General features: G+C 39.9%; 1 pseudogene; it reads right to left on the bottom strand.

The window, feature by feature from the left end:
* Positions 1-10: 10 nt before the first annotated feature.
* On the bottom strand, positions 11-769 carry LOC118675518 (annotated as a pseudogene).
* Between the last annotated feature and the right edge of the window lie 17,102 nt (positions 770-17,871).

Genomic DNA, 17,871 nt, shown 5'->3' with positions numbered 1-17,871 from the left:
CTTGAAAAGACTAGAGAGACTGACTGATGTCCCTGGAGTCTTCCCAGGGTAATAGACATTTACTCATCAGCTCACTCTGTTTGGCCTTATTCTCCCTTTCCCACCGGGTAGCCAGGCTGGTCAAGTTGTTGGGTCAAGTCTCCACAGATCTTAAACATTTCAGAGCAGTGTACCATCTGCACTAGGATAAGGGGCTCAAAGCAAGGCTGGAAGTAGTCAGGTTGACTGTTGTAAAACCACAGCATCTCATCCAGGAGCTGCTTGATCTTGGCTACCAAGTTGTCTCCTACAAGCTGAAGCTCGTCTTGGGCCAGGTGGAGTTTGACTAGCACTGGTCCTTTTCCTTGACTTCTCCACCTTGACCTTCAATCTGCTATAGTCCTTTAAGGCCTGCTCCTGCTATTTCACTGCCATGATGATACTTGGGAAGACACTGCCACACTTTATTAAGGGTTCAATCCAGGTCCTTTGGATCTGGTTCACATTTTGCTGATTGAAGGCATCCAACTGCTTCATGGCCATGCCCAACGCTGTCACCATATTCAGGAAGTCCTGGTCTTGCTCACAGAAGGCATTGGAGAGGACATCTAAGGATATTTTCTTTCACAGCAGATTTGGACATGGCTAGGTCAGCAATGGGGCTCTTCTGCAGCCTCTTGATCTGGGCTTCCAGCTGCAGATTCTCATGCTCCCTTTTGAAGTCTCTCTCCACTGTGTGGGGAATAATCTGTTTCTTGGGTTGCCCAATCTGGAAATGAATCCAGCTCATGGTCCTGAACCTGGTCCTGAGAGTTGGGTCCTCAACTGCAACTCAATTTACCTTTTTCTTTTCTTTCTTAAGGATACTTATTTTACTTTGAGTGGAAAATTACACAAGCATATGTATGAAACATTACATATATAGAGAATGCTCATGGGGGTCATATCAATGCAGAAGCAAGAAGCTAGAAGCAAGGAAGAATTCTCCCACATTGGTTTCAGAGGGAGAATGGTCCTGCCAACACCTTGATTTCCAACTTCTAACCTCCAGAACTGTGACACTTCTGCTCTTTTATGTCACTTAGTTTGTGGTGCAGTAGTACCCCTTTATCACAGGGATACATTCCAAGACCCTCAGTGGATGCCTGAAACTGTGGAGCATACCAAATTCTATATATTTCTTCTATACAAACATACCTATGATAAAGTCTAATCTATAAATTAGGTACAGTAAGAAATTAACAAATAATAACAAAATAGAACAATTATAACAATATTGTATACTCTAATAAAAGCTATATGAATATGGTCTCCTTCTTTTTCTCAAAATATCTTCTTGTACTATACTCACCTTTTCATTTAAAGGAAGCACTTATGCTTTTCCTTGGCATATCTGAATTTCCAGCATGACTCTCTTGCACTTTGGACCATTCTTAAGTAAAATAAGGGTGAATTTAACACAAACACTGTGAGACTGTGATCTAATAACCAAGAAGGCTACTAAGTGAGTAATGGGTGGGAGTGGGCAGGAGCATATACAGAGTGGATTTACTGGACAAAGGGATGATTTATATCCTGGGCAGGACAGAGCTGGTCAAGTTGATAGCACCAGATTTTATCACGCTACTCAGAACGGTGTGCAATTTAAAACCTATAAATTGTTTCTTTCTGGAATTTTCCATTCAATATTTTCAGACCATGGTTGCCTGGGATAGAGGAGGGAGTAAAACCATGGAAAACAAAACTGTAAATAAGGGAGGAGATTAGGGAGAAAATAAACAGTATGGCACAGACAACAGTATGATGATTACAAGAGGGAAAGGGAGGTAGGGGAGATAGAAGATTCTATGATCTTAAGATCTGAAAAGATTGAAGGGAAATGATTCTGGGATTACATTACTCCATTTGAAAGTGATTGAATTGAATTTTTAATACAGCTGGATTTTTATAAATTTGTAGTCTTGTAAGCTACAGCCATTTATTAGAAAAATATTTTTAAGTGCTATACAGGCCCTGGCTGGTGTTCCTAAGTGATTAGAGTATCAGCCTGTACAGTGTAGAGTTATAGGTTCAATTCCTGGTCCAGGGCAAGTACCTGGGTTGCAGGTTCAATCCCCAGCCTCAGTTAGGGTGCATGAAGGAGGCAACCAATCAATGTGGCTCTCTCACATCAATGTCTGTCTATCTATCTATCTTTCTCCCTCCTCCCTGCCTCACTTTCACTCTCTCTAAAAATCAATGGAAAAATATTCTTGGGTGAGGATTAACAAAAAATAAATAAATAAAGTGCTATTCAAGTCTTGCTCAATGATTTATCTCTCTTCAAATAGTGTCTTTCTTCCATGTGCATTGTGGATTTGATTGCTTTGTCTATATTTTGCCATTTTCCAGCCATAGGCCTGAAAATCTGTGTTTCAGATACAAAATACCTCCTCGAAATAAGAAAGCAAGAATGATCAAGACTCACCCAAGACCTCTAAAAGAGCCCCCCCAAAAGCCCCAAACTCCTCATTATCCTCTTGGAACTTAAGAAGTATTAGATGACTATGATGGTGGAAATTACCAACACTACCAATGAAGCAAACTGTACCAAGTTCAAATTTCTCCTCCTGTGTTACGCTCCTTCTTGGAATGGAGCCCCCTGCTGCTTTAGTATTAAAGGGATCTCAGTTTCTTTCTTCTGATTACCCCCCTATTGGATATTGATTTATTATTTTCATAAAATTGCAAATGGGAGCCTGTTGCATGAGACCGGCCATAAATTATGAAAATGTTCTCAGCTCCTCTGTAGGGGCTGACCTATGTAAGGGGAGAATGTCAGAGAGCTAAATAACTGTTTTGCATGGGTTGTGAGGAGAAGGTGTGTTCTTCATGGCCCTCCAATTTTGAAGGGAAAGAAGAAAGGGAGTAATATTTGCTAACAGCCTATTAGGGATCAAATTCTTTGTATGTTATTTAATTTAATGCTACTAACCCAGTGAGGCACAATCATCCCCTGCTTTGATAAAAGACAAAATAAGAAGGCCAGAATGGTGAAAACACTTTCCCAAGGCTAGTGATGGAGCAGAATGAGGTTCAAACCTAACTTCAACTGCCTCCGAAGTTTAACCTCTTTCCACTAACTGCACTGCCTTTCTAAAAAGGAATAGTAATATCTCAAATAGGGGTGGATGGGGTAGTTTTTATTAACATCAACCTAAACTTCATGCTCCTCAAGTTCTGATAGATTTGCTCCAAGGAGCCATTAAGAAAGGCCACTGATCCAAGAGCTATAAATTCACACTTTCTTCATTCATAGCTATAAGCAGCTACTTAAAACCTGGGTAATATCCTCCTTAAAATAAGTACCAGTTGTCTGGGTATTTATGCTCTATCACTCATGGTAGTTCCATCCTTGACTCCATTAATAAAATTTTTCTTAATTCCTTTCCTCTTTTTATGACTTTGCAAGGGTCTAATTTGCAGACAAAATTGCTAATTTTACAGTTGATTTCTGCTTTGTCAGCATAAGCCTGACTAAGGAGTTATTAATAGAAGAATAGGATTCCCTTTTCATCCTTTTGCTCTTGACTGTTGTAGGGGGTGAGACAAAATCCATTATTTAATAACATTTGTGCTTCTTCAAAGGGCATCGTTCCGGCCTTTCCATTTTCACTAAACTACAGCAGTATCAGCAGGCACAGCGGCCACATTCTCTTCCTAAAAAGCTTCTGGACTTCCTCCAGGTTATATATACGGTTGGTATAAAACTGTCTTTGAGATTCACTTTGGGAATGAGGTCCAGCTGGAAAATTCTCTTAGTATTTTTGTGCATTTTCCAAACAGTAATTTCTATACATAAGCATTTGTAAGTGTCCTAGTCACCTATATTCCTGGAATGGATGCTGAATTTGGGTTATATCAGTTAGGGATTGTTTTTGGCTGATAGTAACACAAAATAGAAATAACAGTGGAATAAATAATATAAATTTATGTTTGTTTGTTTTTGTTGGTTTTTTTTAAATTTTATTTTATTGTTTCAAGTATTACAGATAGTAGTACATATGTCTCCTTCCCCTCCCCCCATTGACCTTCCCCTGGCCTCCTCTACCCCCCGGCACATGCCCTCACCCTATCCCCCCAGTGTTTTGTGTCCATTGGTTATGCTTATATGCATGCATACAAGTCCTTCGGTTGATCTCTTACCTTCCCCCACCCCAACACTCCCCAGCCTTCCCACTGTAATTTGAGTCTGTTTTACATAAAATATATCTTAAAGTAGGCATTCAGGATTAGTAGGGTGACTTCACGCTGTCATCAGGTACCCATGCTCTTTCTGCCTTTTGTTTTATTATCAGTTTCCTGTGGTTTCCATTCTCAAGGTTGACCCATGGTTTCAAATAGCCATTGAACCCATGACTTTGAACACATTATTCTAAGGAAGAATCAAAACATAACGTTGCAGGGCAAATCAGCTGTCTATCAATCTCTTATGGAATTTTCCCAGACGTCCTCCCAACACTTTGTTTTTCTATTCTCAAGTTTTAAGCCATAACTCCACTGAAACTGTTCTTGTCAAGAACACCTATAACTCCAAGATTGCTAAACTGAAAGATTAAATCTTATCCACATCTTAATTGTTACCAGCAGCATTTACTATAGTTCATCCCACCCTCTTATTTAATGCAGTTGGCTGACAGGACAAGCAAAACTACAACTTATTTATTCAACTTCCAGTCGACCTCTCCATTTAGATGGGTTACCTCAGATTTAACCAGTCCAAAACTGGGGGTTTCATCTCCCCCCAAGACATTCCTTCTCTTAATCTTCCCCAATTGATAAATGAACATTCCATCTTGAAATAGGGGACATTACTACAGATCCTATGGACAATACAGGGAAAATACAGGGATACTATGAACAGTTCTATGTCCACAAATCTGATAACCTAGGTGAAATGAGCCAGTAACTTGACAGATACAATTCACCAAAATCACACAAGAAGAAATAGATAATCTGAATAGGCCTATATTTATTTAGGAGATTGAGTCTGGCTAGAGCTGGTCCTTGTCTGCTCTACATTGGTGAATCACCATTTCAAACACCTACTCACTTTATTCTCTGGAGAGAAGTTTCTGATTGTTGCTATAGTCAATATTAATTTCCTTTTATTGTTTTCTATGAGTAATTATGCTGTCCTGGCTGCTTTTGACACATACTGTTTACTTTTTTTTAACAACCCTCCCCATATTATAGATTAAGAAATTGTTCAGCAAAATTTAGGAGGGGTTGCCCATTGTCCAATAGTTAGCTGAATAAGTGAACTGAGATTCTGACTCCAAAATCTTTGCTTTCTCCACAGCCCCACACTGATGCATAAAAAGGTAGAGCTGGTGCCCTGGAACATATGAACAATAAGACATGGCTGTCCAGTCTCTGAAGAGTTAATATTCTTCCTGCTCCTGTTTTAGCATCTTGGAAGAATGTAATGGGTCTTTGCCTCTACAATATCTATCATGACATCAGCTTCAAAGTGTTAAACCTGGGTGTTTGATCTCCTGCCAGCATGCTTTCTGACACATGCTAGAAAATAAAAGTAGAAAACCAGAAATGATTTAATCATATTTCTTAAACATTTATGGTACCAATCAGGAAAGATGTCGACCTTATAATTAAGAATTAGAAGCCCATATTAAAAGGGGGTGGGAAGAAATCAACCAAAGAAGTTATATGCATATATGCATAACCCATGGACACAGACAATAGGGTAGTAGAGGCCTGGGGCAGGGGCGGGCTATAAGGGGTCAGTGGGAGAAAAAAAGGGACATAAGTAATACTTTCAACAATAAGTATTATAAAAAATATTCTATACCAAAAGGTAGAGGCAATTAAAAAATCAGTTCAATAAAAGCAAAACCAGTGCAACCTGGGAGAGGCTTCTGGGTGCCACAGAAGACATAAAGCATAAGCAACTGTTAAATGATAAATTTTTTCTGTTTTTCACTATTTCTGGTGCAATTCTAGGGTTAGTAGGTACAGTTTTGCCCTGTGCACATGTTTTTCATGAGTGAAGGGATGAAAACCATACTGTTTTTGTAGTCAAAGGTACAAGAAAGAGGAAATGGTTTGGAAGGGACAGAAGGTAGTCCTTCCACTTCTGCTGCCAGTCACCATCTGCCTTCAAGTGTGTCACCTGAAGCTAAGAAGTCAGGTACAGTGGAGACTTCAGCAGTTGTTATAAATGGGTCTGCCTTTAAGATCATTTCTTTAATATATTTTTATTGTGGTAAAAAATACATAAAATTTACTATTATAACTATTTTGGAGGGTACAGCTCAGTGACATTAACTACATTTGCAGTGTTGTGCAACCATAACCATTATCTAGTTCCAGAAACTTTTCTTTACCCCAAATGGAAACCCCATATCCATTAGTAGCCACTTCTCCCTAACCCCAACCCCTGGCAATCACTAGTCTCCTCTCTGTCTCTATAGATTTGCTTATTCTGAACAGTTCATATAAATGGAATCATACCGTATCTGGTCTTCCATAACCTTCACTCAGCATCAAGTTTTCAACATTCATCCACATTGTACTGTGAATCAGCACTTTTTTTCTTTATATGGCTAAATTACATTCCATCGTAAGGACATTCAACATTTTGTTTGTCCATTCATCATTTGGGTTGTATCCACCTTTTGGCTATTGTGAATAGTGCTGCTTGGAGTTTGTTTTAGATCTGTCCAAATCTATTTGTCAGGCCTTGAGGAGATCTAGACCAGTGGTTCTCAACCTGTGGGTCCTGACCCCTTTGGGGGTCGAATGACCCTTTCACAGGGGTCACCTAAGACCATCGGAAAACACATAGATAATTACATATTGTTTTTGTGATTAATCACTATGCTTTAATTATGTTCAATTTGTAACAATGAAATTGGGGGTCACCACAATATGAGGAACTGTATTAAAGGGTCGCGGCATTAGGAAGGTTGAGAACCACTGATCTAGATGAACCCCACCCTTTTCGTGAGTGCCCCTAGGCCCCAGCCTTTGCACAGGCTGCCGGCTCCACTCCCTCACTGCAGGGTCAGCTTCAGTTTTACCTCCTCAGAGTCCCTCTTCTGCCACCCTAAGTAAAGCACTTCCTCACCCTGCCAGTCTCCCTTCTGGGCTCTTCCTTATTTCCTTTCTTCATCACAATCTTATAACAAGAAGTTCCAAGAGTACAATATAGCTCCATTTTTAAAAATTAAGTTGTTCTCACTGCTTCTCTGAGAGTATAAGTGCAAGTCCAATGATTCATTTTGAGTGTGGTGGCTAGATGTGATGATATCTTGAAGAAAGACTAAAGCAAGAGTTCGTGAGGGAAGCTACAGTCTACAGCTATAGTTTTTCTAGAGGGAAAAATTAATGTTCATTATTCCTTCATCAACTATCTATCTAGATTCCCCTCACCCTTAGGTAGAATGTTATCTAGTCCAGGTTGTTTGCCTACTGGGGTGACCCGGACTTTAATCCCTAAGAGCTCTGAGTACTTAGTTGCTCTGCCCTTATTCGGATATGTTTGATGTACTTGACCATAGTCTTTATGAGACATGGAAGTATAAAGAGATATCCCAGTGATTTTTCAAGTTTCCATATCTTCCCTTTTAGTGTAGCACTCACCCTTTTGCCTTATAGTGACAGGATAAATGACCACAGCCAGTAGATAATATTCTTCTTAGCCTATTGGTCTACTGTTATATGAGGAGGCCAAAGTTTTTTGGTGGTAGTTACAGTGTAGGGTGTAATATGCCCTGGAAAAGAGTGTTCCCCACCACAGAACTAAGTTCTGTAAACTGGAGGAGCCTAAGATTAAGAGAATGGAAGCACAAATTCCACAAGTGGATCACTGGGTATGCGAGTTGGGGTAGCCACTTCCACGTTCATCCCTTATCTTCCAGAGCAATGTAATTAGTTAAACAGGACAAAACATACGCCACATCTTGAAGGACAGGATCCTACCCTGCAAGTATTGTCACACTGCCAGTGCCTTAGCTGAGTCTTCACAGGCCATTCCATTCTTTTATCAAGCTGGCTGTTTCTAGGTGATAGAGTATATAGTAAGACCATAAACTCACAACTATAAGCCAATTGCCACACTTCCTTTGCTATAAAATGGGTCTTTTGATCAGAGGAATGTTGTATTGGACCTGCACCAATGGGTAAGACTTTTGTAAGCTCTCAGATGGTCTGACGGGATAGGCTCTATAAGAAGGGAGTATCTATCTGGAGTATGTGTCAATTCCACTAAAGATAAATCCTCCTTCGAAGTAAAAGAATATTGATGTTGTTTTATGCTACTAGGTGGCTGCCTGGTATCCCTGAGGAATTGCTCCTTGGTTTTTGCTGCTGGCAGATTTGCATTTAGCAGTGACAACTGTTAGATCAGCCTTGGTGGGAGGGAGTTTTTGCTTCTGAGCCCTTGCATAATCTACATATTTGCTACCATGCCTATCCATTAATTGTCCAAGCACTGGGATACTGAAGAATATGGCTGGCATTCTAAGCACTCTTCTGTCATCCTGCATTGGGTCTCTCTAGTGGCATTAAATGCGCAACATAGAAATTTGCACATTCCAATAACTATTCCCCTTGTTCTTCCTGACACACATTAAATAAATCCTGGAATTTTTTTTGGCTTAAGGATTTTTCTGTTCAGAGCTAGGCTTGTATTTTTCTGTCAGGGCTGCTGTGCTGAGACTTAACTCTGACTAATATCCAAGGGATGGTAGGGGTGAGGGGTGAGTCTGAGATAGTCATCTTATGAGGGACCTGCTTTAGGTGAAATAATAGCATGGTATCTAGGGAAGGGGAAGTTATTCTTCTCTGGAAAAGATGAAGATGCTGCTTTCACTGGCCAGAAAGGTTCAAGAGAATTGGGGGTCCAAAATTCTCATATTTGTTTACTCAAATATTACCACCCCAGGTCTCATGGTTCTACACTTTTCCTTTCACAGCCCTGACTTTGGCATAGCATACTTACTGAGACTATGTGTGTATCCCCTTTGTAACTCAGCCACCTTCATATTCAATTCCTGTGCTTGATTTTCATTGCACTTGTGTCCTAAGATTTCCAGAGAGAAAACTGAAATTTAAAGCTCTGATGGAAGCCTTCTGGTTCTCATATTCTTCCTTAAGCTGATATTGACTCTCCTTTGTATTTCTTTTTTTAAAATTAGATCGCCAGCACTATCAAAAGCAGCCATCTCACTTTACTATCTTTATAAACAAACAAAAGCCAAAGCAAACAATAGCAAACATAATATTGTTCCCATACCAAGTAAGGGCTATAACTTCTTGGTGCCCCAATGCCTTGCCCTCCAACTGCATTATCTCAATGTCCACAGGGGGTGAGGGAAACTTAATTGATTGCAATGCATAGCATCCTATATAATAAAAACATAATATGCAAATAATCGACTGAATGGCTGAACAGTGGAATGACCATCCAAGACCATGCTATGACACCCACTGGTGGCAGGCAAGCCAAGGTGGGTGTGATGGAATTGGTCGGGGACCCGGCCATCGCCCCATGATCACCTCGCAGAGGGAGGCCCAGGCCACCTGCTGGTAGGGAGATCAACCAAGGGGCTCCATGATCACCCCACAGAGGGAGGCCCAGGCCACTGGCAGTCAGGGAGATCAATCAGGGGGCTCCATGATCACCCTGAAGAGGGAGGCCCAGGCCACCGACCAGCGGGATGCAGTAGGTGGGCATGGCCTTCCTCTGCAAGGGAAGCCTGGGTCCCGGATACCTGTGGCCGGAGGGAAGCCCAGGTCCTGGGTGCCAGAGGGAAGCCAGTGCTGGCAGCCAGGGGGAAGAAGGCCTAATCTTGCACGAATTTTGTGCATTGGCCCTCTAGTCTTACTATAATGCATAGCAATTAGTCTTACTGCTTCTAGACATGTGGGCAATACCATTTTTAAATCTCGTTTTCATGAATTTCTTCTGGTTTTAACCAAATCTCTATAAAGCAGAACCTGAGGCAAGGACTGAAGGGATGATACTTTATTTAGAAGAAGCAAGCCTAGAGATAAAAAGGTGAGAAAGGAGAAACGAGGCAAGGAAATATGAGAAGCAATGCAGTGTATTTTATCACACTGGTCACTTTTTCTCAATAAGTCAAGAAGACTTACAGTAACTTGTTGTCAGACGTGTTTGCTTGACCTGCAGGACTTCTTTGGGAGGTTTACAGAGAAATTTTTTACCTCAGAGAAATCCCCAAAAAGATAAACGAGGTAGAAATACCTGACTGGTTCCTTTCTATTCCTCATTTATCATTACTCTTGGTTTGCTCCATTGCACTAGAGAAACTTCTACGGCAAATACAAGCCGCAGGATCCTGTTCACAAAAATATCCAACCTTGCAAGTGACCATATGTTTGGAACTCATATAAATCAGTAAGAAATAATGAAATAAAATACACACATCAAGCTGACTCTGAACTAAGGTATTCCAGGTTAATTAATATTACATAGAGAGGATTGGGAAAGAAAGAACCAATGGGACCAGAAACCCACAGAGAATTCATGGGAATTTTCTTCTGATTTACATAAAAAATATGTTTAGGTATTCACATTTTAAAAATCAAGAAATAAAAATCACAATATGTTTTATATAATTCTACCCCCAAAATAAATTTCTTCTTCTACTACAATGAAATGACAATGATATAAATAGCAACCTACAAAAATGTAAATGTTATTTATTTAAATAGTTGGTGTGTATTTTTATTTTTACCTTTAAAACAAAGCAAGCCCTTGATATAAAGCACTTGAGTGCCTCCTGGGCCCATACTAAGATAATTTTATTTATCTTAATTGGGGGTCCAAAATTCTCATATTTGTTTACTCAAATATTACCACCCCAGGTCTCATGGTTCTACACTTTTCCTATCACAGCCCTGACTTTGGCATAGCATACTTAGCATAAAAGTATGCTAAAAAAAAATTAGTTCCTTCATGCATGTGTACTCTCATACTGTTACTACAAACCCCATCTAAAGGCCACTGGACTATATATTCTGCAAGAATATGAACTATATGTTTTAGTCCCCAATGGGTATGATATATCAAACTTGGTAAGAATTCAATTAGTATTTATTAGATAATACAATGTGCCAGTTAATCAATCAATCCAAAAAGGCCTGATATACATTTATATCTGTCATTTCTCATTGCTCTTGGTTCACCCTGGTTGAAGTCTTAATTCTACATCAAATATAAATTGCATTTATTAAGTGGTATTTAAGTAGGTTTCCCCAATCTTCCTCATAGCTCTTCCTCAGTGCATTAAATATAAATTTTGAAAATTGTATAAATCCGTAGCTAAACGATACATCTTTGAATGCTGTGAGTTTAATATATGAATTGGGCATAACTGGATGTTTATGGTCATTTAGGGTACCTTGGAACCTTCAAAAGATCCATGATGATGTGTCATGTCAATATTCATACATTTCCATGGGATATATGTTTTCATTCTAAATGTATAAAAAAAACAAACTCAAGATTTTTGTATGTTTATTTGACAAGTCTCTCACACTGAATTCATTATTTACCTACCCTGGGCCAAATTTCCCTATTGATGGCAATTTTTTTTCCTGCCTTTGTCTTAGCTGATATGCTTCAAGCCATAGAAAAATAAGCCTGGTCTTTGATGCTGATCATGGCCTGGAGTGTAGAGCATGGACTCGTGGATGATTCTCTATGTCATGGCACAGTACTAGAAACAAACAGATAACCGGTGTGGCTCAAAATAATACAAGTGTATTAAAAAGGACATTATTTTTCTCCATCAAAAATGTAGAAATGTCATTCTGTAGGGCAGTTGAGAAATCTCCTGGTTATCCCCAAATATTTCTAGAGGTTGCTAATATTCAGGCCAAATTAGAAAGAGAATAACAACCTGAAGTGGAAGGGAGCTCACCAATTCTTCATTCTGGCAGAAGTATTCTTTCACATTTAACCTTTGTCAAGATTTAATATTTTTAGTATAAGTTGACTTTGTCAATATCAACCAACTGAAAAGACATTGAGAGTGTTGATTGTTGGAAGAATAAGTGGTCATGGAAGTTCTTAGAGAACTTCATGGGAAAGAAAATATCTCTCTGGTCAAAAACAACAAAGATCGGAGAAACAAGATATTAACTATCAATTAAATAAATTAAGTGCTTATTATCCATAATGATATCAGACAAAGTCCATAATATGTATGCTTCAGATGGCAATTGATGCTAGGCAGTTAATGGCTGGTGGAGTCAATGGCTTCTGTGAAAGCAAGGTATGACTTAAATCATAGCTCAGGAAAACTCAGTGGGGCCAAACACAGTTAAGTGGGAAGGTGATGGTTAAAAGTGGAACAACTTAATTTTCTTATTTTATCCAAAGCTAAATTCAATAGCAAAGTCTTAGAAAAGCTAGGAGTTTGAACACAGATGTCTCTCAAGTTTTCCATTCCTGCTCAGGAGGAGTAAAGAAAGTATCAGTTGTGTAAATGGCTCTTGAAGCATTAAGTTGTTCAGGAATTATCAGAGCCTAATTTTCATTTATTCATATTTCATTTAATTGAGTGTTGTAAAGTATGATCTGATGATTAAACTCCTTAATATATTTTTGAGATAAAACCATTTGCCCAAATTATAGATAGTCTCAGAAATGAATATTGTTCCTGCCCACTTTTCATAAAACTAACAACTTGGTGATGTCAAAGATTGCACAGGTTAAGTTTCTTGTTTTGTGTAGACAGATGAGAATATTTTAGAAGCATTTCTTTCTCCTGTACTTTTTCTCCAATTGAACTTTTTAACACTGAATTTTTTCCCTCCATATTATCAAAGAAGTGATTGATATCCCTTCTCTCATGGACTGAGTAATCTTCAAGATTCCTCAGACTGTTGGTCTCTCCCTCTATGTGTCTAAAAGCCAGTATAATGTAACTACAGGGACTACATAGGGCTGGAGACATGACACAAAGGCTACTACTGATCACGTCTCTGCCATTAACAAATGTTGTGACCTTGAACAAGTCATTTTCCTTTCCATTTTTATCATCTTTCAAATGAAGGCATTCAATGAATAATTTATAAGCTCATTTTACAGATTAAACATTCTTTAATTCAAAGTTTAATTTAGAGTCTAGATGTCCTGTTAGTTTTAGGCACCTCATTTACTCCAACAAAGTTTAGACTTTCTAGATATTAAGTATGGTTAATGTATGTCCAATGTCACGGGCTTAGAGGAAGTCATTGCGAACCTTTTTGAAATTTGTCAACTTTTCCAGGTTTACTATGGGTACTTTTGAGGAACTCTGGAAGAACTCATTTGCGTATTCAATCTCAGTGGCCTGAGTGATTTGAACCATGTCTCTTAGGTGGACAGACATATCAAGTTAGTCTCATAAATGAGTTGGTCCCTGTGGGTCCTCTTTGGAAATAGCCTTTCTGCTTTAGAATATTTTTTAAAAGAAATGGGAACTATTCAATGCCTTGTGTCTTTCACACTGCCTCCTAGGTCCAATGGACCTTTCGCAAGTGCCCAATCTGAGAGACAATCAAGGGGTTACTAAGGCATTTGCAAAAGAGTATCCATTGGGATTCAGTAAATAGTGCTTCTCAGTCTTTTATTACCCTCACTATGGCTGATTGAATGTGAATTCTTCACATGTACAGTTACCCAATGGTTTTCCTTTTGTTTTCACAGACCCTAATATATAAAACATAAAGATGAAAGGCCCCTCAAGAAATTTAACTCTTCCTAATTTGGTGAAAAATGCTTCAAAGTTGGTTAAAGACCAACTTCAAGAGCCCTTTAGAACATTGTTTGAAGGAGAGAGCTTATGTGATATCAGATGCTGCAAATTCTCAGCTCATGTCTACAACAGAGTTTGCTTTCAATAAAGGTTTTCTCTTGCTACTCTTGCTATTATTATTACTAGAGGCCCAGTGCACAAAAGTTTGTGCACTCTTGGGGGGGTCCCTCAGTCCGGCCTGTGCCCTCTCGCAGTCTGGGACTCCTTGGGGGATGACCACCTGCTGGCTTAGGCCTGCTCCCCAGGGGATTGGGCCTAAGCTGACAATCAGACATCCTTCTGGCAGCCTGGTAGCCCTCAGGGGATGTTCACTTACCAGCAGGGAGCAGACCTAAGCTGCAGCCGGACATCCTTAGTGCTGCTGAGGAGGCAGGAGAGGCTCCTACCACCACGGCTGCAGTGGCAGCCATCAGCCTGGCTTGTGGCTGAGCAGAGCTCCCCAATGTGGGAGCACACTGATCACCAGAGGGCAGCTCCTGCATTGAGCGTCTGCCCCCTGGTGGTCAGTGTGTGTCATAGTGATCAGTCATTCCCAGTCATTCTGCTGTTAGGGTTAGTTTGCATATTACTCTTTTACTATATAGGATAGAGGCCTGGTGCATGGGTGGGGGCCAGCTGTTTTGCCCTGAAGGGTGTCCCAGATCAGGGTGGGGGTGCCGCTTGGGTGCCTGGCCAGCCTGGGTGAGGGGATGATGGCTGTTTGCAGCTGGTCACACCCCCTTCAGGTTGGGGGTCCCCACTGGGGTGCCTGGCCAGCCTGGATGAAGGGCTGATGGCTGTTTTCAGGCTGGCCACACCCCCTTTAGGGTGTGGGTCCCCACTGGGGTGCCTGGCCAGTCTGGGTGAGGGGCTGAGGGCTGTTTTCAGGCTGGCTGGCGACTGAAGCTCCCAGCTTCTCCTTTTTTTCTTTTTTTTATTCTGGGATTTATTTACCTTCTATAATTGAAACTTTGTTGCCAGTTGCCATCACTGGAGCTGAGAACCGGGCTCCTGCTCACTCCAGCTCTGAGGCCATGGCCTGCTGAAAACAGGTAACTGGGGTTTGTTTAGCTTCTATAATTGAAACTTTGTTGCTTTCGGAGCTCAGAGCCAGGCTGCAGCAGGCGGGGAACCTTGGCTTCCTCCATCACTGGAGCAAGCAAGCCTCTTGCTCGCTTCAGTTGCATGGCTGCCGGCCGCCATCTTGGTTGGGTTAATTTGTATATCTTGCTGATTAGCCCATGGGAGGCATAGCGAAGGTATGGTCAATTACCATGTTAGTGTATTATTAGATAGGATTGTTATTATTATTATTCTCAGGGGTACTATTAATACTAGAAAATTGGCATTCTACTTGTCGTAACTCTTTTCTTCTGACTGCATCCTCACCAAAGTTCTAAGAATTTAACTGAACACATATGTTGCGTTAGATATCACCTGTTTCTCCTCCAGATCTATACTGCACACTTCTGCACCATATGATCCAGGAGGTTGATCTGTATCAATGGAAAAAATGGGTTAAACTTCTCTTTAATTTCCAGCTGGGTTTGGTCATTGAGGAATACAGACAGGATGTCAGAGGGCAAGAGCAAAATAAGTCTGAGTGTGTATTGCCCCACTCCCTCCCATATGATTGGTTAGTTTTCCTCAACCAAAGGTCTCATCCCCTAACAGGCACTTCTCTTTACTCAACTATCTCTATCTTCAGGGTAGTAACCACTCCCTCCATTTGCCCAGCAAGCTAGTGCTTTTCTGTTACTAACCAGAAAACACTACACTATTCTTTGTGGTTTACCTGCACCCAACCATATATTAGCAAATAGTCAATTTATTAAACTTTCTTTAAATTATCCAATGTAAGTATGTCACACTTTTCCTCCAGACTATTAGCACTTTGAGGACAGGGATCTCTGTTTTGGGTTGTTCAGTGCTATTTCCCCAGCCCCTAGTACAGTGCCTGGCATGTATTAGGCACTCAAAAAATATTTGTTGAATGAAGGACTGTGCTCTATATAGGGTGTTAGCAGATTATGAAGCCAAAGTGTCTATAATTTTGGAGGCTCTTTTTAAGAAAAAGAATGTACAAATATCTCAGTGTTGCAAAAATATGGGACCTTATTGCTAAGGCCACTCCCAAGACCTTGAATGGGCCCATGCAAACGTAGGGACCTGAGACTTCACCTTCTCTAGTTTCAACCTCTTACTTCTTAAATCTCAACTCTGAGTTTCAAAGAATCTGCCAGTTGCAAGGAATCTGTCACAAATGTGAAGATAGCGGCATGATATAATGCCAAATGCATAGAAATGGGAATCAGATATATGTGGTTATTGGATATAAACTTGGGTTGGGGACTTGGTCTCCTTTATCTATAACAGAGACAATTACTTGAAATAACTACATAAAGATCATGGCATACAATAGGGGCTTAGTGATTGTTCAGTTTTGCTGTGGCAGCCTCCCTTCAAGCATTCCCCAGGCCTGCTTCCTACCTGCTATGATCAAATTAGGTTTTCACCTGCATCCTCTGAGAGTCAGTTCACGCAGCTGCTACTTCAGGACCAGACCTTGGCCCTGTATACATCAAGTTCTAGAGCCAATATTTGCACAACGAAAAGTTCAGCACGTAGCACAATTTGCCTGCAGCCAAATATCCAGCCCTGTTTGCCAGGGATTCCTTTATGTCACCAGGCATAACTCAGCCAGATCTCTGAGGAACCATTTAGATGCTCTAAGCAAAGTTTTTCATTGCTTTCTCAGAGAAAAAATTCTCCCCATATTTCATTTTCTAAGTGATTCTCAAAGGCATGTCAGTTGCCTTCTACATAAACATTTTATTATAGGGTTGAGCAAGCCACATTTTAGAGTGTAGGTTATCTTTCTTTAATTCTATGTGCTCTGTTATTAATACTTTCTTCTTCCAGTTACTTAAATATGAATTATACCCATCTTTGCTTAAAAAATGAAAAGTCATGAAGATATGAATGATATTTATTTTCTTCATCATTGTACTCTCAGAATAGAGCATAGTATCTGGCATATAATAGATATTCAATAAATATTTTTAATTGACAAATGAATGATTGAGTATACCAGGCAGAATGAATATCTAGGAAAGATGAGTTATAAGCATAAACTAAGAAATCAAATATGGGCAATATTTTTTACTATATATCTACAAGGGTTAAATATTTCCTGAAGGACTGAGCTCTTCATGACTGGAGGTACTAAAATAGAAACTGGTGAACATCTGTCAAGAATTCTGTAGGGAAAAGTACTGCCTCAAATTGAAGGTAGTAGTTGGTTACTTTTAATTTAATTCCAACTCTGAGAATATTTGATCTCATAAATTCATACTGCCTCTGTGTTATATAGTGATTTATGGCAATTTGGGGACCAAATTGACCTTGGAGCTAATTCCAGTTCTAATACACTAGCTTTGGTACCTTAACTAAGTTAGCTTCTCTGAGCCTCATTTTCTGCATCTGTAGAGTGAGCCTACTACTGACTTCCCAGGATTATTGTGGATTAAATTAGTTATTAAATATAAGAGCACTCAGCACTACTCCAAGTATCTATTAACTATTTAACAAACAGTAGATTCCTTGTCTCTTCCACCCCTCAAATTTATGCTATTAATAAAGGTAGAATAGTTAAGAAATTCCTCGTGAATGCAACGTAAGAAAGGATGGTAATTCAATTCAGGCCTGGTCTCTCCCTCTGTCACTGGCCCTAACCACCTTTGTGACTGACTTTCAGCAAATTATATACAAATTTTAGCCTCTGGATTCTTTAGCTATATGCATGCCCTAGATCCGTGGTCGGCAAACTGTGGCTCGCGAGCCACATGCGGCTCTTTGGCCCCTTGAGTGTGGCTCTTCCTAAGCCTTCAGAGTACCCTAATTAAGTTAATAACAATGTACCTACCTATATAGTTTAAGTTTAAAAAAATTGGCTCTCAAAAGAAATTTCAATCATTGTACTTTTGATATTTGGCTCTGTTGACTAATGAGTTTGCTGACCACTGCCCTAGATTAACTACTTCCTTCGATTCTCTCAAGTCTTGAAGAAAATGTATTTCTG

This window comes from Myotis myotis, unplaced genomic scaffold (assembly GCF_014108235.1).
Source record: "Myotis myotis isolate mMyoMyo1 unplaced genomic scaffold, mMyoMyo1.p scaffold_m19_p_2, whole genome shotgun sequence".
In the NCBI taxonomy this organism is placed as follows: Eukaryota; Metazoa; Chordata; class Mammalia; order Chiroptera; family Vespertilionidae; genus Myotis; species Myotis myotis.
The sequence above is the reverse complement of the archived record's forward strand: the minus strand, read 5'-3'. Positions and strand labels throughout refer to the sequence as shown.